This window comes from Mustelus asterias, chromosome 10, assembly GCF_964213995.1.
Source record: "Mustelus asterias chromosome 10, sMusAst1.hap1.1, whole genome shotgun sequence".
NCBI lineage: Eukaryota > Metazoa > Chordata > Chondrichthyes > Carcharhiniformes > Triakidae > Mustelus > Mustelus asterias.
In genome coordinates, this window is record NC_135810.1 from 59,105,239 (window position 1) to 59,129,925 (window position 24,687).

General features: G+C 43.0%; 1 protein-coding gene across 1 annotated transcript in view; it reads right to left on the reverse strand.

Annotated features, from left to right (window-relative positions):
* maml2 (mastermind like transcriptional coactivator 2) overlaps nt 1-24,687 on the reverse strand; it is a 392,718-nt gene that overhangs the window by 298,962 nt on the left and 69,069 nt on the right. The window lies entirely within an intron of this gene.

Below are 24,687 nucleotides of genomic sequence, written 5' to 3' on the forward strand. Positions count from 1 at the left end.
CAGGATCAAACTGGAGATGGATGATGTGCATTTTACATGACGATCATACTTCTGGAATACTGTCACTGCAGACGTGGAGATATTTTCATCTCCATCAGTAACATTGATGCTCGACAGTTTTGGAAACTGCACTTGTCCATCTCCCAAAAGGGCCTGGACTAACACAGACATGAGCATGTACACAGCTACCTCAAACAAGTCAACAGTTCATTGTCCTTCTGCACGAGTATACACACATGTATCTGTTCTGGATATTTTTCAATTTGACAAATAAAAAGCTCTCTAGAACTGACTGGAGAAATCTGAAAATGAGCTGACTGATTGCCGATCTAAATACAACAAAGATATAAACGTTTTCAATTCAAAGTAAAACCTCTACTTTAGCACAGATATACAGCTTTGAAATCTGACACCAAAATCAGCTACTAATGGGTATTTCTGGAATAATGAGTATTTCAGCAATGAGGAATGACAAAACCAGATTGTATCAGGGCTTTTACCATCATGGGAATTATTTTGACATAAGGTGATAATGCTGATTTCTTAAATGGTCTCTAATGTAGCTAAAACCATGACTTCATATTTTACTGGCATTATCTGATTTAAGAAGAAAAAGTGTTCATATTTTGCATGTTTTAAATGTGAACCATTTTGTGTCACTTCAACACCAAAGCAGAACTGTTACTACAAGTCAATAAGATAAAACACTAAAATTCAAAACCAGAGGCAAGATTAAATATGTGTTTGTCTGAGGGCGCTACACTCAACAATAGTGTGATAATTAATCATAGATGTCAACTGTGATTTAATGAGGTGAACAACTAACAGATTAGAATTTACAAGCCTGGGTTTCCCAATGATCCCACGGTAAAGACGATCAGAAATGGTGCAAAACTAGCTGCCCAAAATCAGTGCTAACTCTACACCGGAGATTAAACGAGGAACAGCAATCAAGGCTGCTGCAAAGAACATGACAGATACGCAGAAACATACCAAGGGCTGGGCCCAGTACAGACAATTGGACTAGTAACCTTTACACAGTTTAAATGGGATTAAAAATTGCATCCATCAACATACATAATGTCAAGGCCAGTGTGCAATGTGTTTTGATCTTGGGGAATCTCGCCAAAGCCAACCCACTTTTCTGTAGGAGCACAGACTGCCACATCTCAGCATCTGCAGGAACTGATCAAAATGGTGGTCTCACAGGCCATCAATCTGGCTAGGAAGAAAAAGATTGCCATTCTCCTGGTCTGTGTCTTCTGCTATAGGTGGGGCAAAGTCATTGTCACCAGATGGCAGAGGTTGGCCTTCACCCCATAGCAGACATACAAAAGCACTGCACTTTGGTAAATCAACGTATATACCCCAGCCCGAAAAAACTGGCTACTGGCAGTCTTCCAGCAGCTCACACTGCTGCTGACATCCAGGCGGGGACTTCAGCTGCATCATCAATATAACTGGATGATCTGGCAGGGAATCGAACTAGGTCTCTGGCGCTTTGAGGCAGCAGTGTTAATCACTCTGCCACCTATTCTAGCCTTGTGTGACTGTCTGTTGGGTTTCCTCCAGTTTCCTCCCATAGACCAATGATGTGCAGGTTAGGTGGATGGGCCATGCTAAATTGTCCCTTAGTGTCCCAAGATGTGTAGCTTAGGTGGATTAGCCATGGTAAATGCATGGAATTCCAGGGATAGGATGGGGAGGGTTGGGCCTGGGTGCAATGCTCTTTTGGAGAATTAGGGCAGACTCAATGGGCTGAATGACCTCCTTCTGCACTTTAAGGATTCTATGACTTGTTTGGATTGTACAAGAGTTTGCTTCTGGCAGGCAACATGTTAGAATCCATGAGGAAAGGCATAATCCCCCTCATCTACATGCAGAGGAGGAGAGGGAGGAAATCAGAAATTGGCAGGCATTGGTTGTGTGTGCAAAGAGCTGTCCATGACCAAGTGTTGCAGACTGGTACATTCCAAGGACCAGGACTATGTGCTGAGAGATGCATTAAAGCTTAAGGCAGCCACTGCAGAGGCCCAATGGGGAAAGGCCCGCCTGTCATAATACATCAAGGGGTTGGAAACTGTGCCAAACCCCTCAGACTGCATGTAGCCGAGAATGTTTGACATCAGTATGAGATGTAATTGAAAGTGTAGTAAGGTACCTCAGAGTGTCACATTCTGTACCAAAACCAATTGAATCGAACTGCATTTAATGTCATGTCAACTTTGAACTGTCTTAAAATTTTGCAAAATTAAATTACATGAATAAAGTATATTTTTTGAGAAAAAACACTGGCTGCCAATTTACTTGCAGCTGTTGGGATTCATTTCAGTAACTTCATTTCAGTGTTAATATAAGCCTACTTGTGACACTAATAAATAAACTTAAAAACTGGTCAAGATCACTTTCAGCATTCATAAACCTTGCCCAGTGAGGGTGGGACTGGAATCAGATCTCGCTATAAGGAGGTCGGTGATTCTTCAAAAACTGTCATATGAATGAAGTAGGTCTGTTACTGCATACACAAACACCAAATAGATTCATTAACGTTCATTCATTAAAAAAGGTGAAAACCAGTCTTTTAAATTAAAAGTCCAAAGGTCGGCCCTGTTGTCAACTGAGGTAAATGCAACATCTTAACTAAAGAGAACAGCAAAGTCACTGGGTTGATGTATGGCCTATTCTGTATCAGCTAATTGCAAGGCACCAATGCAATAGTAACCCGTGCCTTTAATACCTGTGGGTTAGGAAGTAGAGGGAAGAAGAAAGTTTTCCTGTTTCTAGTCAATATCATGCGATTTCAGTTGAACCTGAATCTGTCTAGAGGTCATTTCAGCATCTGGATTGACTGTGATGGCTCTGGTCAAGAATCTTACCAAGTTTTATTTTGCTAGCTCCCAAGAATAATCATTTAGCCAAGGTAATTGGAGGTTCACTTGTAGTCGTGTCAGAATGAGATTGGAACCACTAATCTGTTTTAGTGCATGTCAGGGATTGATAGCATGACCCCTGCGCTGGGCGACCATATTAACACAGCATGATTCTTTGCACGAGCTGAGCTCCCGAGATAATGTGGGATCATTTCATTTACCTAATTTCCTAATTCTTCAAGTGAATCATTCCTTACTATGAAGTTAGTACAAGATTTAGAAAGTTGGGCAACAGCACCTGCTGAGTACGTTCTCCCTGTTGTTACGCCAATTCCAAATCCCAGCTACATTATGGGGTAGTCATCAAGCCTGTAAGAAAGCTGGTGACCAATTGCGTCCTGTATGCAGGCTCCTAGCATACACCATCTACATTCGGCCTCCTCAGGTATGTTAGAAGCTGCTGCTCACTTCTGAACTCTATAATAGTGAGTAGTCTCAAAGTGCACTGAAGTCCATCAAGAGCCCGCCATCACATTAACAGCCCCATATATTTACATCTGTGACTATCTACTCATTACAAGACAGTCTTCTATCAAGTTGACAAAGAACAAAGAACAATACAGCACAGGAACAGGCCCTTCGGCCCTCCAAGCCCGCGCCGCTCCCTGGTCCAAACTCTTTTGTATCCCTCCATTCTCACTCCGTTCATATGGCTAGACAGAAATGGAAAGGAGGAATAAGATCTCCGCTTCTTAACAATCACGTGCAAAGTTGCTTGCAAAACAGTTCTACATTCATGAAGTGAAAAATTGTTTCCATAAACCATTTTAGATGTAAGAATATCAACTGAAGTATCAAAATCTATGCACATTGACCATTATATGGCAGACTGTTAAGATTAGTCAGAGAAAGTTCCATGCCTCAATTTATTCTCTGCGTGATGCATTCGAAACCTCTGGCATTTCAGTATATTTTGCAAGAACACGATTACTTCAATCTAAAGATTCAAAGCCCAGTCATGTCATGCCCTTAAAAATGCTTCAGTTTGCTCATGCTTAATATTGTCCTATCTATTTCTGACCACAACATCCCTTGCATCTTTGCATTATCATGGGAAAATTGACAGAATTCTCAGGTAAGCCACAGTAGCACAGTGATCAGCACTGCTGTCTAACAGCGCCAGGGACCTGGGTTCAATTCCCAGCTTGGGTCACTGTCTGAGAGGAATTTGCATGTTCTCCCCGTGTCTGCGTGGGCTTCCTCTGGGGGCGCCGATTTCCTCCCACAAGTCCAAAAGATGTGCTAGTTAGGTGCAACGATCATGCTAAATTCTCCCTCAGTGCACCCGAACAGGAATGTGGCATCTCGGCGATTTTAACAGTCACTTCATTGCAGTGTTAATGTAAGCCTACTTGTGACACTAATAAATAAGCTTAAATATTTACTGGTCAGTGAAACATCTAAAGATACAGGGTAGAGTATTGCAGCCCATTCCTCTGGTCCTGTCAATGGCGACCCTCGGCCACAGGTTCCCCAACCCTCGGCCACAGGTTCCCCAACGGCGGAGCATGCGGAAAACAGGAAACTCCACTGACAGCGAAGGGGCTGGAAAATCCCGCTGTCAGCCAATGGCGGGCCACAGCCGCAAAACACACCGTGGGGTGGAGGGGTAAATCCCACCCATGTTTTATTTAATTTTGTACAGTTTTATGACGGACTGGCCAGTCACCAAAAATTCCAAGTTGTGGCTTTTTTCTACAAGTTTTGATTTCTTAATCTATGTAAAAGAATGTTGCTTTCACTTTTTCTCTGAGAACAAGAGTTAAATTTACTGGACTTTGGAAAGTAAATCAGAACAATTTGACAGACTATGAATTAACTGCCAACATTAGAAAACCAGAGCAATGGACAGTAGTTATCCCTCACACACAATATTGCCATTCTCCCTGAGGCTTTTAACTTTCCAAACCGACACCATCTTTTTGGAAGTCCTTTGCTTGCAATCACCATTGACACTTTTCATCCAGCCTACTTTGAAATAAAAACTCTCCATTGGGCAGGCCACTTGCAAACAACTTTCAAATTTGTGTTCAAATGTCTCCAACTGACAACTGATTACACCTTTCAGTACATCTGGCTTTCTTGTCTGGCTACATTAGGCAATAGTGAAAGAGAATGTATATACTCACTGTTTGCTTTAACACAGTGGCAATCATGCTGATCTGGTACAAGATCTGGTGTAAAATCTTTTCAACAAGTGCTTTCTTCATAGGATCCCTACAGTGCAGAAGAGGCCATTCAGCCCATCAAGTCTGCACCAACTCTCTGACAGAGTATCTACTCTATAACCCCACACATTTACCATGGCTAATCCATCTAACCTAGATATCTTGGGACACTAAGGACAATTTAGCATGGCCAACCCACCAAACTTGCACATCTTTGAACTGTAGGAGGAAACTGGAGCACCCGGAGGAAACACACGCAGACATGGGGAGAATATGCAAACTCCACAGAGACAGTGACCCAAGGCTGGAATTGAACCCGGGTCCCTGCAGATGTGAGGCAGCAGTGCTGACCACTGTACCACTCATCATTGTTCATTAGATTATAGATAAGATATATGAGTTTAATATTTATGTCTTTGCTAGAATTTCTGTAGCCACCTGCGATGCTCTTTACTTCACATGTGTGTGTGCGTGCGTGCGCTTCAAATGGGACACTTAATTATTCACATGTTCCTCAAAACAGATACATAAAAGGTTATTTATTGGTGTCGCAAGTAGGCTTACATTAACACTGCAATGAATTTACTGTGAAAATCCCCTAGTCACCACACTCCAGTGCCTGTTTGGGTACACTAGGGAGAATTTAGCATGGCCAATGCACCTAATCAGCACGTCTTTCGGACTGTGGGAGGAAACAGGAGCACCCAGAGAGGAAACCCATGCAGACACGGGGAGAACATGCTGACTCCGCACAGACAGTGACCCAAGCCAGGAATCGAACCCGGGTCACTGGTGCTAATCATTGTGCCACCATGCCGGTGACTATATGTGACTACCTTGTTGTTTTTACAATGGGCCTTAGCCACACAACTGGTATTGCTGGCCTATCACCAATGGTTGAATATTCTGATACTGTTGCATCAGTCTGTCACTGCAGCATCCCTGCTCTTCATGCAACTTCAAACAAATGTTTCAAATGTGATCCTCCTACATGAACTTTCTCCACCCCTCCCACTTTTCCTCTGCAACTAGGCTAATGGCTCCAATTGATAGATAGTAACTAGTCAAATCCATAGCTCTGTGGAGAAAATGTCCGAACAGAATCATTTGTTTTCCATTATTTTAAGATACCAACAAAAAAAAAATGAGGGGGGGATCATTTCCTATATCTGGAAGTAGATTGCCTGTCAGAAAATGGAACTAAAACAAATGCTGGTTTGCTGGAAAATACACCAACCACAATATTGTACACAGCAGGATACATCATCAAGTGACTCCAGTCCTAGATAAAGTAACAAAAAGTTGGTCTGGGGCCTGAAGGAGGTGATCACACATTCCAGAAAGCCTGATGTCTGGATAAAATGGCAGCCAAACTCTGATTCGCAAACAAGGGGCGTGAACTGGACTTTTGATTCACAATCATTTTGCCTTTTAGCAATCTTTATGAACAGGAAGGACTCTTTAACCATTTCTAGCCAAAGACACCAAACATTTTTTCCCCCCGCCATGTTGAAAGATCAGTGGCTGCTTTTTGTTGGTACTATTTTCCCTCAGCAGGAAGGATACAAATAAAATTTTGGGTTCAAGCCTCACTCCAGGAGTTGAGCGTGCAACCTGGGCTAACTCTTCAGTGCAAGAGTGCTGCACGGTCAGGGGTGCTGTTTTTCAGACATGACACTGGATTTAGGCATTATTACTTTTTCAGGTGAACACTAAAGATCCCATGGTACAATTCAAACAGCAGCAGGAGGTTATCTAGGTGATGTCCCTTCCTAAATGAAGAACGGCAAAATGTTTTCACAAGTTGTGCGACTCTGTCATATTTCAGTAATCAAATTGCTTGCTCGGTTTGCCAATAACAGTGACTGCATTTGTAAAATAATATGTATAAATCACTTTTGTGATGTTTCTCAGAGATGTGGTAACATGTTGTGAAAATGAATGTCTTTTTGGGCAGCACGGTGGCACAGTGGTTAACACTGCTGCCTCACAGCTCAAGGGACTCGGGTTCAATTCCAGCCTTGGGTGACTGTGTGGAGTTTGCATTTTCTACCCATGTCTGCGTGGATTTCCCCTGGGTGCTCCAGTTTCCTCCCACAGTCCAAAGATGTGCAGGTTAGGTGGATTAGCCATGGGAAATGTATGGGGTTACGAGGATAGGGTGGGGGAGAGGGCCTGGGTCGGTTTCACTGTCAGAGAGTTAGTGCAGACTCAATGGGCCAAATGGCCCCCTCTGCACTGTAGGGATTCTATGATTCTTTATTCTTTATGATTCTATGATTCTTTCTATGATTCTACCATTTCTGGGCTGGATCCAGGTTTTAAAGGGGGACGGCTAACGTCCAAAACATTCTGGTATGGAGCTGACAAACAGATCAGCTACCATCTAACGCAATGGTAGAACAGGCTCAAAGTGCTGAATAATCTGCTCCTGATTGATTATTCCTCTGTATCAAGCTTCCGGGACTTCAGAGTGCAAGGTGTTTTCGTGAGAAACTGCCACACAGGACGAATAGTTGCTGTGAATGATTTTGGTCCTGTATGGTCACCTTGATATTAGAAGCTCCTTTCTACTCATCACTTTTTCCTTTTCCCTCCTTTCCTCATTTCTTCTTTTAAAATTTTTACTCCATTCTCAAAGTTATAAAGCCAATGCTCAAAGTGGGCCAGGCAGGCCCGAATCAACTTCCTTGCTTGCTCCAAAAACCAACTTCAAATTGAATCCAATTCATGGTGCCCACAACAGAGACAAGATCCAAGCTGACAAGGCATTGCACTCCATCTTGGGTTGATCTGACACTTGGTCTTAGCCAAAAGCTGGGCTAGAGTTCCACAGCTACTGTTTACCTCAAGTCATTCACCCAAGGTGCCATTATTCGTAAGTGAGCTATGACAGTATCTGCAGACTATTCAACTATCGGGTGGGGTAGGAGCTGGGATCAGGGGTGGGTGGTGTGGCGGCAGTTAAACTCAGTATGGTCCTGTCCTCACCTGATAGTTCCACACATTGGCTTCCGCATGGCCAACAGGAGCAGCAATCCTGGTAGATTTTCCTCTCTCCAAACAAAGGATGCTGAGGCCAAGCGCTGTGCCCTCCTCCCAGCCCAACTAAGAACTCTGAGCTGAGACAAAGTGAAAATCGAAGATAAGGCTCTCCTTAATCTGCATGGCTCAGCTATTCCCCGAAGTATTGGTGGATAAACTCCTTGAACTGCCAGGGAACAGTGAAATCTTCAATCACTGCACTCATTGTTTCAAAAAATGTCCTAAGCAGTAACCTAACATTTAGCAGGCAGAGAATTAAAACATCATTAACCATGGCCCTCCTAATTCAATGCACCACCCTTGCTCAGTCTTGTTACTGTTTTGATTAAATGAACTATACTTTTCTTCCAAACCAGCTGAAGTCAGTCTTAGCCCTTTTCTCCGAATTCATGCTTGGTGGGACTGTCTGTTGATTCCAGTGCTTGCAGAATCCCGGTCCTTGCTCTTGAATTAAACCCATCTGTTTGTGGGTGATGGCTTTAGCAGAAGTAGTTGAGGTGGGGGTAGGGCAGATTTGGTTAATCGTTCTTCTGCCACGGGCTGTGCAGCAACATATCTGATTACTGTATTTGTGGTCAACTGTTTGCAAACTCCTTGTCACCACAACATATTAACTCTTCAAGTGCTGAATCTCTCCATCCCCATGAAAAGGAAGTCTTTTGGTTGCCTCACCTCACATCTGCAATGGAATACTTTTCCATTCAATGAAAAGGGGAGAATGATTCAGAATGTAACAGGAAGTGAATTTAATGAGAGGCTTCTGTACATCGCATGGTGCCAGCAAAGCTACAAGTACCAAGGATCAAAATCCTGTCTCATCTGTAAGTGGGGCAACAAGGTTACTAAAAGGACTTATAGTGTTCAAAATAGTTTTCCTTTTCTTTGATTCCCGACAGAAGTCTATAAATAGCTCAAGGAACTGCTGAAATGTCATTTTCCAGCAAACAATAGGCACTTTCTGACTCATATCTTCCTTTCACTCAGAGATTTACCAGCCCGCAGTGATGTAAAATTAAATTCACAGCACTCACCAATTCACCAACTCCTCCCTTTCCCCTTTCCCCAGGATACATTTTAATTGTGTGGGTAACACGGACTCAGTTCTTAAACAACAAGCTCAAAGTTCACAGCAGGGCACATGTAAATCAGAGCAATGAGGTTTAGAGCTGGAATCTTGTGCTCTCGCTGGTGGTGAGCTTAGAGGCAGGAAGAGCATTTACTCAGATGGGATGATGGAAACCCCACCGCCTTCTCGCCTCAGTCAGAATTAAGTTCTGGGTGGGAAAGCCTATGGTTGTCCCTCCTACCCTGCTGCCCTTTTGAGGCCCTTAAGTGGCCAATTAATTACTTAAGGGCCTCATCACGCCACCAGTTATATTCACCCAGCTGCAGGTGGGCCTGTCACCATGGGGAATGCACAGGTAAAGCTGTGCAGCTCGCCTATCACCTAGGGGAGACGGGGCCGAGATATTGGGAATGTGGGGATGGCCCCACCAAGAGCAACACTCCTGCTCTTGCTGCTTCCCGTGACCCCCACCCTGTGAAACACCCCCTCCCACCCACATTACTTACCTGCGGGCTGGGCCACTCTACAATCCTGGGATTCCAGTGTCTGCCTGCCCAGCAGCACCGAGGTTCTCCAGTGGCATTGCTGAGCACAGGGGCTGCCAGCCTCTAACTGACCAGCAGCTCTCGGTCAGACCTCTGGGATCTTTATTCCAGGGAAAGGCCTGCTGCCACCACCTGATTGCCATGTGGTTGTTAAGCCTCCCACCCTCAATCCAACCTCATGCACTTCTACATGCTGTTCTTCGAGGACATTAACCAAAGCCATGGGGCCAGTTTCCACAGATACGCTAATGGCACCTAACTCCACGTCTCCAGCAGCTCGCTCCATTGCCTTTGAGCTGACAGACTGCTTGTCCAGAATTGAATCAAAGACCACCTATTTCCAACTCCAAAACACCACCCACCTCTAATTCCACTTCAGTCCATTTGTTGCCGGAAGCCTTACTCATGACGTTGTTACCTCCAAATTCTATTCCTCCAGTGTTTGTGGCCAGCCTTTCTATACAGCTAAATTAAATCTAAATCTCTGTTGCATATAAACTACATCACACCAAGTCGTGCTTGCCAATCAAACTCATCCTGGAGTTTGAATCCCTCTTCCCATCTCTAACCTCCTTCAGCTCATCTACTCTTCCAACCCCCCCCCCACTGTCTTCCATTATTCTGACTCCAGCCTTATGTGCATCTCCCTCCCTTTGTCTTTCCAACATCCTCATAACACCCTCCATAAAATTCACCTCTTTGACCATCCCTCCTAACTGCATCTGTTTTCCTTACATCTGTCTGAAGAGCTTTGGACTTTTTTTCTTATATTAAAAGGTTCTAATAAGTGCGAATTGATCTTATTTTCTCTGCTATTTTTCACAGCAAATATAAACCTTGCTGTGAGCCACACTAGTCACCATTTCGTTCTGGTTCTGAGGAAGTTTCAGTGGCCAGAACAAAGTAATGATTGATAACTCCAGCAGATTACAGATGTGTGTGCGTCTGGAGGAATCAGAGAACTCTCAGACATGAAACGTTACCTAACCGAACAACAGCCCAATTTTACTGCAGCTTCATGTCACTGTGAATCAGACCTCTGTGACAGACAGGAGGAAAAGCAAGGTTTTGCAAAAGCCTAAAATAAATGAAATTATTGATAGATTTAAAGACCCACTTGAGACAATGGCAAAGTGGGAGAGAGTGCCTGAATTTCAGGTGCTACACTTTGTAATATATACTGACAACCATGGTTGGATGGGAGCAAATGCACAAAGGTAATTTAATTGAGGACTCCAGCAATCAGATCTTATTTTTCTAATATCTTGATGTCGGCAATCCTCTGGCACCTTATCCAAAATGTGTAAGGCAAACATGAAGCCAACAGCTATTTTATCACTGCGGCTCACCAGAGCTCACTTTGGCTCTCACGTGACTGTCAGAGATCTATCTAAACAATTAAAATCCTATCTATCACACACATGCAGGTGGAGAAGGTAATCAAGAAGGCATACGGCATGCTTGCCTTCATCGGCCGGGGCATTGAGTTTAAAAATTGGCAAGTCATGTCGTAGCTTTATAGAACCTTAGTTAGGCCGCACTTGGAATGTAGTGTTCAATTCTGGTCACCACACTACCAGAAGGATGTGGAGGCTTTGAGAGGGTACAGAAAAGATTTACCAGGATGTTGCCTGGTACGGAGGGCATTAGCTATGAGGAGAGGTTGGCGAAACTTGGTTTGTTCTCACTGGAGCGACGGAGGTTGAGGGGAGACCTGATAGAAGTCTACAAGATTATGAGAGGCATGGACAGTGTGGATAGTCAGGGTGGAAGAGTCAATTACTAAGGAGCATACGTTTAAGGTGTGAGGGGTAAGGTTTAAAGGAGACGTACGAGGCAGATTTTTTACACAGAGTAGTGGGTGCCTGGAACTCGTTGCCGGGGGAGGTAGTGGAAGCGGATACGGTAGTGACTTTTAAGGGGCGTCTTGACAAGTACACGAATAGGATGGGAATAGAGGGATATGGTTCCCTGAAGGGTAGGGGGTTTTAGTTAAGTCGGGCAGCATGGTCAGTGCAGGCTTGGAGGGCCGAAGGGCCTGTTCCTGTGCTGTAATTTTCTTTGCTCTTATGTCTGTAAGACAAGGCATTATGTCCAACCTGTCTGTAGGATGAGGCTAACTGCCCAACATGGCAGCACGGTGGCACAGTGGTTAGCACTGCTGCCTCACAGCGCCAGGGATCCGGGTTCAGTTCCCGCCTTGGGTCACTGTCTGTGTGGAGTTTGCACATTCTCCCCGTGTCTGAGTGGGTTTCCTCTGGATGTTCCGGTTTCCTCCCACACTCCAAAGATGTGCGGGTTAGGTTGATTGGCCATGCTAAATTGACCCTAGTGTCAGGGGGATTAGCAGGGTAAATATGTGGGTTTACGGGAATAGGGCCTGGGTGGGATTGTGATCGGTGCAGACTTGATGGGCCGAATGGCCTCCTTCTGCACTGTAGGAATTCTATGATGATTCTATTATGTCCATAAAGGGCAAGGATTGTTGAGTGGCTCAAATTTCATGTTTTCCTCACCACCTATGTATGTGGACCCCGAGTACTGTGCTTCCCAGCCTGTGTCCAGTGTTAGTTATCAGCCAAGCCACAGGAGAGCTACAAACGTATTGTAATAAAGAAAATATTCACAAGATATCAGTGACATTTTAAATCAGAGTACCATAAGAATTGCAGTATCAGGTTTTATCAGTCTTGGGTCCAGTCAACAGTATCTCAATGCTTATAATCACAAAACTACAGTGTTCAAATAAAGTCTGCCAACCTCATCTAGCAAACAGTGGTATTATTTTCAAATTTATTTACACCATTCAACAAAAGCTGGCACATTCTAGTATGGTTGTTTTAGAAACCTGACAGCAAAATCACAGAGTGTAACAAAACTGCCATTTGGCTACATGTAGTAACCAGGAGAGCTGAGCCTCATTAATCTCTGGCTACGACAGGGGCAACTGTAGGTATTTCTGAGGGCTGGTTAACTCAGTTTGTTAGAGGGTGATGCTTAGCAATGCCAGGAGCACAAGTTCAATTCCCACACTGGCTGAGGTAGTTCTTGGGACTGAAGTCCAGAACCAGGGGCCACATTCTAAGGAACCATTTAAGACTGAGATGAGGAGAAAGATCTTCACCCAGAGAGTGGTAAGCCTGTGAAATCTGCTACCACAGAAAACAGTGGAAGCCAAAACATTGTATGTTTTTGAAAAGGAGTTAGATATAGCTCTTGGGGCTAAAGGATCAAAGGATATGGGGGAAAGCGGGAACAGGTTACTGAGTTGAATGATCAGCCATGATCATTATGAATGGCAGAGCAAGCTCGGTGGGCCGAATGATCTACTCCTGCTCCTAATTTCTGTGTTGCTGCGTTAATTATTACTTTCTGACTTAAACAGGTCCTACAGACTATAGCCAAAGGAGTTCTGTTTGTCCACTGAAAAACAGACACAAATAAAACTCGTTTTAAATTGGGATATGGTAGTGGATGGAGAAAGCAAATATTACTTGGAACACTGAAAATACTTACAAAACATGATTTTATTTTAAGTTGGCTGGAAGTTAACTCTGTTGAAAATTGCTATTTATTCAAATTAATTTAAGAGTTGACAATTTAATCAAAGTCCTGATAGCTTTGAGTGATTTAAAATACTTCTCTAAAGTGCCAGTCAAATTCCCTACAACTGCTAATGGCAACATGTGTTAAGGGAAAGGGAACTGGAAGAACCTTTCAATCTATACCATGTTCCACATATTAAACACATATTTAACACGGCGGCACGGTGGCCCAGTGGTTAGCACTGCTGCCTCACAGTGGCAGGGACCCGGGTTCAATTCCAGCCTCGGGTGACTGTCTGTGTGGAGTTTGCACATTCTCCCTGTGTCTGCGTGGCTTTCCTCTGGGTGCTCCGGTTTCCTCCCACAGTCCAAAGATGTGCGGGTTAGGTTGATGGACCCTGGTAAATTGCCCCATAGTGTCAGGAGCACTAGAAGAGTAAATACATGGAGCTATGGGGATAGGGCCTGGGTGGGATTGTGGTCAGTGCAAACTCGATGGTCCGAATGGCCTCCTTCTGCACTGTAGTGATTTTATGATTTTTCGTAAAGAATAGGCATTGATTAAATACCTCTTTGCTACAGCCCAAAAGGTAGCCATTTTATTTAAGCAGAAATGAACTCCAACTCTTTGCTAATCAGGTGAACACATTTTCACAACACATCCCACATCTCGCAGAGATTTCCACAAACTCAGCCATTTCAGATGTTGACTGAGAGTAGTTTTTGTCTTTTTCTAATATTACTCCTTTCAATTTTATTACAAACACTTCACTTCCCTTTAATTGAAATGCTTTTCTGAAGCAATGCGAGAGACAGCTTTAAGACAGCACTTCAGCTCCCAGTTCATTGAAGACGTCAGGACAAAAAATGGCAAAGGAAAAATAAACTTTTTTTTAAAAATGTGTTTTTTTTTACAGAATGTGGGTGTTACTGGCCAGACCAGCATTTATTACCCTTCTCTGGTTGCCCTTCAGAAGGTGGGTGAACCGTTACAGTCCCTGAGAAGTAGGTACACCCACAGTTCTGTTAGGGAGGGAGTTCCAAGATTTTGACGCAGCAACAGTGAAGGAATGGTGATATATTTCCAAGTCAGGATGGTGATCAACTTGGAAGGGAACTTCCAGGTGGTGATGTTCCCAGGTATCTGCTACCCTTGTCCTTCTAGATGGTAGTGGTCGTGGGTTTGGAACGTGCTGCCTAAGGAACCTTGGCGAGTTCCTGCAGTGCTTCTTTGGTGATAGTTGGACTGAATGTTTGTTGAATGGGTAGCAATCAAACGGGCTGCTTTGTCCTGGATGTTGTCGAGCTTCTTGAGTGCTGTTGGAGCTGCACTCATCCAGGCAAGTGAAGAGTATTCCATTACACTCCAGGCTTTTGCTTTGTAGGTGGTGGAAAAAAAAATTAACAGCATTTTCTAATTATTATAGGAGGAAAACAATCCCTAATTTTCACCTCATGCTACAAATATGGATCTTATGCTACATGGGTCAAAGCTCACAGAGCCACACTACAGCACATCGCTACATAACTGTTGGACATCATCAGTAAAGAAAACAAAACCATTCCTGATGAGAGTGTTGGATGTCCAGAGCTGAGAAACTCTCATCAAGCACTGAATATTTGCACAAAACACCTCTAATTCATAGGATGCAACAGAAAGCACCAAAGATGGTGAAAAGTTCAACACCAAGGTGGACAGTCACACCCTAAATGTTAATGTGCTTTCCATCAGATTGGGAATGATCCACTGCAGACTGATTTCATCATTTCATATTTTTATTGCAAAGTGACACTGACTGTGGGTATGAAAAATTACTTTGGTCAGACCATCTTAGTTTTCTATCCACAGCAAGTTAAGCGTGAAGGTAAAGGGGAGCGAAGTGGAGAATATAAAGAGACACAGGCCAGAATTGTACAGTGATCGAGCAGGTGCACGTCCGACCGGGAAGCATATGAAATCGTGCGAGAGGAGGTCATCACGCTCACATATTATATCACGATCAGCAAGCACCTGCAGGAGTCTGAAGCACGTTCATGGACAATTAAGTGGGCAATTAAGCCCATTAAGGAGGCAATTGGTGGCAATTTTACATGGCCCCTCCACTTTTACGGTTGGCAGACAGCCTAATCAGCTAGACAGCCTTCATGTTTTCGCAACAAACATGTTTCAGGGTGGGATAAAATGTCCGGGCAGATATAGAATAAGACGTTTGAGGGCCGAGGTCCTATGAGGTCTGCCGTCAGGTACATTGGCCAGCCAACTTGAAATTGTGGTTGGTATCCAATCACGCCCAGAAGCACATAACATGTCCGTTTTGTGCCTGCTGATCGCGCACAAGATTTAACAATAGACCTCAGAAAATAAGATATGCACCAAGTAACAGTCACAAACACTAAAAATTTGCACTGAGGTGTTAATTTGTGCCCTCTTGGTTTTGGTGAACTCCAGATCAACATCAAATCACTCCTTTGAAAGTGTTTCATATTTATACTATTTATCCATAGGTAACTGTAACCAGAATTGAACTGAATAATCCAGATTGATTTAAAACTGCATTTTTACATGGGCTGTCACTGGAAAGCATTCAAGAGAAAACAGTTTGTAAACTGGCAAATCCAGCAGCTGTGCCAGTAATATCACTAGCACTGATATCACTAGTTTTTCTATTAACGTCACCAGCGGAGACAGTGCCAACTTTCCCACTAACGTCACCATCCATGCACCTGCACCAGGAGGCTTACACTTCTACAACTCAAGATAGACTGTCCCTGGTCTCCAAGTCAATAATACACTTCACCGATCTGATCATTGGACCGTGTGCAAACAACCAAATCACAGGTACTGGCAAACATTTTTTACAACCCACGTGTAGACTTTTTAAGAATATGCTACTTTCAAGACGTACATATTAATGATTAGACAGGAACTGTGTAAACATTGGGAATCACAAGTTTGGAAGCTTGTGTGCAAGAAAATTTGAGAAGTCAAAATTTAAAACAATAGAAAATACTTTGATTTCAAATGTTACAGGATCAAATCAGACACTGTTAAATCCCTAAATTCCTACCATCTTAATCCTAAATGGATCATTTTGGCAGTTTAGTGTTATCTGACTGGCTCTTCAAAAGGAGATAATGCAGGTTGGAAGAATACAATCCGATAAGCTAAGAATATTTTGCTTTTTGTTGCGGACACATCTGTTCCAAGGACTTGCATCTCTGTATCTACAGGTTGAGTAACCAGCCAGTCAAACAATAACTAGTCTGGTCTTACCTAGTCATATTGTCATACCCAGAGATCTTTCAGTAACCTTTCAATAGGACACAAACTGATTATTGGGGTGGCCCACCCCAATCCAACACCGGCATCTCCACATCAAACTGATTATTGTACGAGTCTGCCTCTTGTTCATTCTGCTGCTAATTGACTGCTCAGAACACTCAGCCAGTTTCTCATTCCTTTCCTGGGTCAGCTACTCACTGGCATCAGTGAGAAGGAATTCAATCGAGCAGCTTTATAGTTACATCATTTAAAGGGCTACTATTGTTTGAATGATTAAATTCTTGTGAGCCATGTAGCTAAAACGTAAGCGTCCGTGATGACAAGGATGCAAGGACCTCAAGCTAAAACCACACAAACCTTCTCCCCAAAAAAAAACAATTAATGCAACATAAACGCCAAGGCCTGAATTCTTTTGACGACAAGGTCTTGGTTCTCATCTCCTGAAGAGTTGGAGGAACACATCCCCACCGGCTCCAACTGCCCTGCAGCAAATTGATGCTCCAATGAGCAGTGACTGGCTGCAGACGGGACTTCCACCCCTCGCTCAGGAGGAAGACCCACCTTACAGAGCTACCAGTAGGTCTGATTGGCTGGCAGCTGGCCGCTGGCCAGTCCCTCAATGGGCAGAAGAGGAAGTTCAAGAAGACATCAGAGACCAAATCCAGGAATCGGAGACCACTTAAGGGCTTGGACTGAGGCAAGGGCAGGCTTTCCCATCTGCCCGTCCTCGCGTAAAATCGCTGTGCGGTGTGGACAGGTGGAAACCTGGAGGGAATCCCCTCCCCCCGCCTTCAAATTCATGTTTCCCCCCCCCCACTTAAAAACCCACTGATGGGAGAGTGGGAAATTCTGACCCTAGGCTTCTGAAAAGTTCCAACTTAACTACACAGCATACATGGTTGAGAATGTTATGTAATGGACAGCTCAGGGAGGCAGCAAGTGTAGAAATATATAAGGGACAAGTAGATGTGTATTTGTGGGAGCAGTAATGGTAGGTAAGAGTTTCTTGGAATCAGCCAGTCAAACTGCAGGGGCTTTTCCAGTCCCTATGTACTTGAACTCTGCACTGCAATGTTCAAACTACAAACACAACCAGAGGGGAAAAAAAACCTAGAATCAGATCCCCCCTCAAAGCACTTTTCACACTAACTGTATATAGTTTGTTCATTTATCAGGGTATTAGTCCCCCGAGGAGTACATTCTATCTGGATGTAAGAAAGAAACATGTCAAAGGTCACCATTTGCTCTGAACAAAATATATGGTGCTTTTAAATAAAACTTTTGAAAGGAGAACAAGTTCATTTAATTCTCTCATCAGACACAACCACATTCCTGAGAGGACAGTTTGAGTCGAAATATGTAAAAGGTAGTATTTATGTTAAACTTGTTCTCAGCAAAATAGTGTAACGTATAATTGCAGCTCAAAGCAAGCACAGAAATTGTCTACAAATAAACCAGTTTGTGTCTCTTTTTGGTAAGCAATATGTTGTGGTTATTTTTAGATCACTGATAAACAATATAGTTACCCTTTCAGATTACCAATCGAATTGGGGTCATAACTGACCAGAATTTATCTCGATCAGCTATTTAATATTTGGCTACAAAAGCAGGTCAGAATAATTCACCTTTGACTCCCCAAAACCTTTCCACCATCTACAAGACACAAGTCAGGAGTGTGATGACATATTCTCCATTTGCCTGAATAAGCGAAAATTCAATAAAAAGCTCGAAAACACCCAAAACAATGCAGTCCGCTTGATCAGCATCCGATCCATCATCTTTAACATTCTCTTGTGGTGCAATGCGTCTATAGTGTATGCCATCTACAAGATGCACTGCAGCAACTTGCCAAGGCTTCTGCAACAAGCACTGCTAAAACCAACAACTTCCACTACCTGGTAGGACAAAGGCAACAGGTACATATCAACACTACCATCTCCAATTTCCTCTCCAAGTCACACATCATACTGACAATATATTACTATTCCTTCATTGTTGATGAGTCAAGATCCTGAATGCTCTATGTTACCACACTCTAAGTGTGCATACACCACACAGACTGCAGCAGTTCACTACCATCTTCTCAAGGGCAGTGATACCTACATCCCATGAATAAAAAAAGAAAATAAATGTTCTTGTAATTTGTGTTTATTCTATTCAAGAACAGATGACCAAGGCAATGTGGGGTGCAGCACTGTGCAAGCTCCAATACATTATGCGATGGTAGGACATGGTTTAGTACTGATAATGACACCAAAAGAGTTCCTCATTCTGCCATGCCATAAAAAGTGGTAGGTTTTAGGGTTTTTTTCAAATAAGTGTATAACAAATGAATCACTTCTGAATGGCATTTCATCATATGCACTCAATTACAATGTAACATTGGGAGGTGCCTCTTTGATGGGAAACAGCACGTGGGAGGTCCAATTTGAACAAAGAACAAAGAACAATACAGCACAGGAACAGGCCCTTCGGCCCTCCAAGCCCGCGCCGCTCCCCGGTCCAGGATTGAATCCTGAATCCAGGATCCCCGCCCAATTTTCCAGCCTATCTACATACCAATATCCTATCCACCGAGCTGTCCCTCACAGCTACGATGCTTTGTTCATTACCTATTACCTATTTTCATTACCTATTAACTTACCCCCACCCCCCCATTCCAGACCATGTGATCTCCAGGGAGAGGCGAAAACCCAGAGTGAAAAACCCCAGGGCCAATATGGGGAAAAAAAATCTGGGAAATTCCTCTCCGACCCCCTGAGGCGATCGAAACGAGTCCAGGAGATCACAATGGCCCCGATCGGAAAATGCTTCCCAACCCTAGTCATTTCCACTTCCACGAACACCATATGAATTCCCTGCCCCCGAGACAGCTTCCCAACTATCCGCAGTCTCACTCTGTACTGGCACCAGCAAGATGATCGTAGAATGAAACCTTGAAACGAGAAACCAGGAACAATTAGCCCGCGCCGCTCCCTGGTCCAAACTAGACCACTCTTTTGTATCCCTCCATTCCCACTCCGTTCATATAGCTGTCTAGATAAGTCTTAAACGTTCCCAGTGTGTCCGCCTCCACCACCTTGCCCGGCAACACATTCCAGGCCCCCACGACCCTCTGTGTGAAATATGTCCTTCTGATATCTGTGTTAAACCTCCCCCCCTTCACCTTGAACCTATGACCCCTCGTGAACGTCACCACCGACCCGGGGAAAAGCTTCCCACCGTTCACCCTATCTATGCCTTTCATAATTTTATACACCTCTATTAAGTCTCCCCTCATCCTCCGTCTTTCCAAGGAGAACAACCCCAGTTTCCCCAATCTCTCCTCATAACCAAGCCCCTCCATACCAGGCAACATCCTGGTAAACCTCCTCTGTACTCTCTCCAAAGCCTCCACGTCCTTCTGGTAGTGTGGCGACCAGAACTGGACGCAGTATTCCAAATGCGGCCGAACCAACGTTCTATACATCTGCAACATCAGACCCCAACTTTTATACTCTATGCCCCGTCCTATAAAGGCAAGCATGCCATATGCCTTCTTCACCACCTTCTCCACCTGTGACGTCACCTTCAAAGATCTGTGGACTTGCACACCCAGGTCCCTCTGCGTCTCTACACCCTTTATGGTTCTTCCATTTATCGTGTAGCTCCTCCCTACATTATTCCCACCAAAATGCATCACTTCGCATTTATCAGGATTGAACTCCATCTGCCATTTCCTTGCCCAAATTTCCAGCCTATCTATATCCTTCTGTAGCCTCTGACAATGTTCCTCACTATCTGCAAGTCCTGCCAGTTTTGTGTCGTCCGCAAACTTACTGATCACCCCAGTTACTCCTTCTTCCAGATCATTTATATAAATATTGAGGGAGAGGAAAGTTCAGAAAATAGAAAATAATTTTACATAAACAAGTAAAGCAAAAGAAAAGAAAAGCAGAAAGTTGACTGTGTTGTTTCAGAGTATTATTACTGTGAATAGTGAAACCCCTCCCCCCACCCCACCAATATAACAGATTTACACGACTGAACTGCAAATCTTTTGCAGTCAACACATGTAAGGGTTGATGCCAATCTACAGGATTAGATGATTAGGTCACACCATGGAGTGCCTATAACTTTAGCATCAAGAAATAAGTGGACATAGAAGTCTTAAGCATTTATACTGCTGAAATGCTGTTCATGAACCAAAAGTAACGAAGACAGTGTCCTCTCTGTTCGTTTCTTCCACAGTAGACATTAATAGAATTTTATTTTGATTTTCTATATACCTGAATGCATTTCCCCAATTCCCTGCATTGTTGTAATGGTGATCAAATTGAGAACTTTGAAGAAGATTCAACATTCCGCATTAACAAACACTGAGAAATCAAACTTGTGAGTTAAAGACCTCCAAAATATCTCAACTTATCTAAAGCACTGCCATCAGTTGATATTCAATTCCAGATTCTAGTTTAAGCCCATACTGAAATACAAACATGGTAGAACTTCTACTGTGGAAAATATTCTCAGTGTTACACGCTTCCTCATTTAAAATAGCAACACAATGCATCAAGAAATGTTTTGTATGTCTCAATAGTTACGCTTCACACAACTTTAAAACAAAAATTGTTTCCCATGCAACATTGTAATGTATTTGTTTCATCTGGGTGGATCCAAGGTGGTCTCCTCAAATTCAATCCTTCACATGACTTCTAATGGGGAGGAGAATCAATTTCCTCCCACGTCTTTGCCTGTTAATCCTGAGCCTGTTGCTATGAAGCGTAAAGGTTGGCTTTTCCAGAGATCTAGTCATGATGTAAGAATTGTGGGGAGGACATGAGGGCTGATTCCATGATTTGGAACATGCTAGTGGGTGGGAGTTGTGGAAAACCCCAAAATTGTAAAGCAACCGTACCTTATTCTCCTGATAGTTGTGCCTATTGTTCTAATTCCGCCTTAATAAATGCACAGAAAATGTTTATTTCAGATTCCCAATACAATAGGATACTTGCACACATTGTTAAAACAATCAGCCCCAACAAATTGTTCTCCATAGGAATGCTAGAATTAATTTACAAACCTTTAAGTTGAGTCAGTCTTGACAATATTAGCCAACTGGTGGCTTATTCAATGATGTTGCCATGAGGTTATAGCAGTGGCCAATATATTAATGGACAAAGTATCTTCGTTTTTAGCAAATTGACAATAAGCATATATTGTACTGCGTTTTAAGAGCTTGGAGTCACCACTGAAAAGACTGGCACTTCCAAACAACAAGTTAGACCATCAACATATGGCTTTCACGCAGCTCGCACTAACAGCAATCTATCTACCACTATATACAAGTCCTGCCCCCCCTCCCCCGAAGAACTTAACGTGGCAAAACTCAGCATCATATCATTCCACACTGCAGTATATTCCAATGGTACACAATCTACAAAGTCACCTCCAACAGAAGTTGTATAACTTAGAATCATTAATTAGAATTCTTACTATAAAATGGTCAGTGACATACCCTTATCTATTCTCGTCCTTTCAAATGTTTATACAATTCTGGAAGATGAAGGGAGCAATATAGGAAAATGAAATAGATAAAAGTTGCCTGGCTGCTTTTAGCTCCAACTCATCTTGATCTGGTGTCACTGCAGATCAACATTAAGAATTCCCAGCAGCTAAGCAATTATATGGCAATCAACATGGTTTTATAAATACAGGCACTGAATACAAAAGCAAGGAACTTATGCTCAACCTTCGTAACTCACTGGTTAGGCCGCTGTAGAGTGCTGTAGACAATTCTGGGCAAATCACCTTTGGAAGGATGTCAAGGCCCTGGAGAGGATGCAGAAGAGATTTACTGGAATGGTATCAAGAATGAGGGACAACAGCTACATTGAAAAACTGGGGAGCTGGGATTGTTCTTCTGAGAACAGTAAGATTAAAGGGGTATCCGATAGAGGTGTTCAGAGTAGTCCCAAGCCCATTTCCGCCCCCAACAGTCCTGCAATTTTTTCCTATTTATGTATATATTGAATGCTTTTAGACGACTGAATCTGCTTCCACCATCCTTTCAGGCAGTGCATTCCAGTTTACAACAGCCCATTGCGTAAAAAGCAATCTCCTCAGACACACCCACTCCACTGTTTGTCAAGTATTTTAAATCTGTGTTCTCTGGTTACCAACCCTATCTATCTGAATCACTTAGTTTTCTTTTTAAAAAGGAGCCAGTATAAGGACATATGTCCTCCTCCTGCGCTATAAAATTACATCATTTGCAAAAGAATCTCAATGTTTTACCAGGTGAACCTCAGTTGAGGTTACAGTTGATGGGGTAGGTATTAGGATTAGTTGTTAAAGGGAAAGAAACAGTTAACAAATCAAAATGATTTGGTAAGAGAGCTTCAAAGCTCAGAGTTTCAATGGCTGAACAAATCACCTCCAATGATGGAAGGGGATGGGATGGAGAAAAGCAGCAACCTTGAGAAGAACGGAAGCTTCAAAGATTAAGTTTATGACTGGAATGGATTGCTCAAATAGGGTAGAAAGAGCTGATGGAGAGATTTCAAAGCAAGCATGCAGATTACAAAGTAGATTCATTGAAGTAAAACTCAATGCAACTGGATGAGACCAAAGGTGATGGGTGTTGGGACTATGCATGGCTGAGGACATGGTTCATGTAGTTCACAATGAACAAAAAATAGTTAACAGTTTGAGAGGAGACTGGCAAAGTAGTATTTCAGAAAAATATTCCTAAAATGATGAATGGGTGAATGAGTATTTTAGTAGTGGATGAGAAGGGTAGAGTGTAAGCAATGTTCTTGTTGATGGGAACAAATGTGAGGTAGACAGCTTCATTCGGGATCAAGCAGAACACTATAGTTGCATCCCACTGAGCCCAATTTGTCCAAATAGTCAGGTAGGATGATGGAGTTACACTCGTAGCGTGTAGATGTTGATGAGAGATGATCAAGATGAATTCAGTTTTGCCAAATGTGAGTTGCAAGAAGTATCCACTCATCCAGAATTTGATGACAAATAGGCAGTTGAATCGTACAGCAGCAGCATCAATGGTGGTGGCAAAAATATTATGTTGGAGATTATTAATATATATGTGAATCTGATCCCTTGATTACAAATGACAAGGAGTAGCGTGTAAATGACGATCAGGAGGGAATCAAGGACAGAGTGCTGTGAACACCAGTGTTGATTTTACCGGAATGGAGAGAAAGAAACTCAGGAGACCAAAATTCAGGTCACTATTGCAGCTTTGCTAAATTTCATTTCTGTTTCCAACCATGCTAAAAACTCTCTCTTTATACAAATAGTAATAATGGGCTTTCCATAATTACACACTGTAATTACTTGGGTGATAAATTGCCTCAAGCACAAGCAAATGTAGAAGGATGGCAAACTGTCATGCAAAACATCACGGAAGAGCACATCGTCAGCAATATAAAACAAATATCTCCTATAGGCTAATATCTAATAAACCACTAAGAAATTAAACTGTAGGTTTACCTTTATTTATAAACCCTCAAAATTTATAAAGCAGACAGGGAAGTTTACACTAAGGATCAAGTGAATTGATAAATCATCTGTTTAAAATACCAGCTTTTACCGTGAATAACTAGATTCCCGCTACCAGTGATGTTATCTAATTGTCTGCAGTGACTACATTCTTATTGTCTTATGAAATCCATTCATTCAGTGTTCCTGTGTGCTATGTAACCTTGTGGTCTGTGGAGATTGTAACATTTAATGTACAGGATGTTCCACTGCTTGTGATATGTGTTCCTGCCTAGTATCAAGGGTGTGATCCTCTTGGAGTATTGTGATAGGTCACCAGAGCAGTTCAAGGGTCAGTGAACAGCACTTCTTAAACAGCCAGTTTTAGTCAGTCGTCAGTCAGTCAGCAAGTGTCGCAGATATGGGACAGGGGGCCAGCGTGTAGGGAGTCTGGTGGGAGAGGTCCCAGTTATGTTAAGAGAGGAGCAGAGAAACATGCTCCAAATAGAAAAAGGGCTGCAGGGAGCAGACTTTAAGTGAACTGAGCTCGGAAGAAGTCCTGACGATCCCCCAAGAAGGCAGCTGCAGGACGATGACTCTGGGCTGCCGAAGTACCTCTTTGG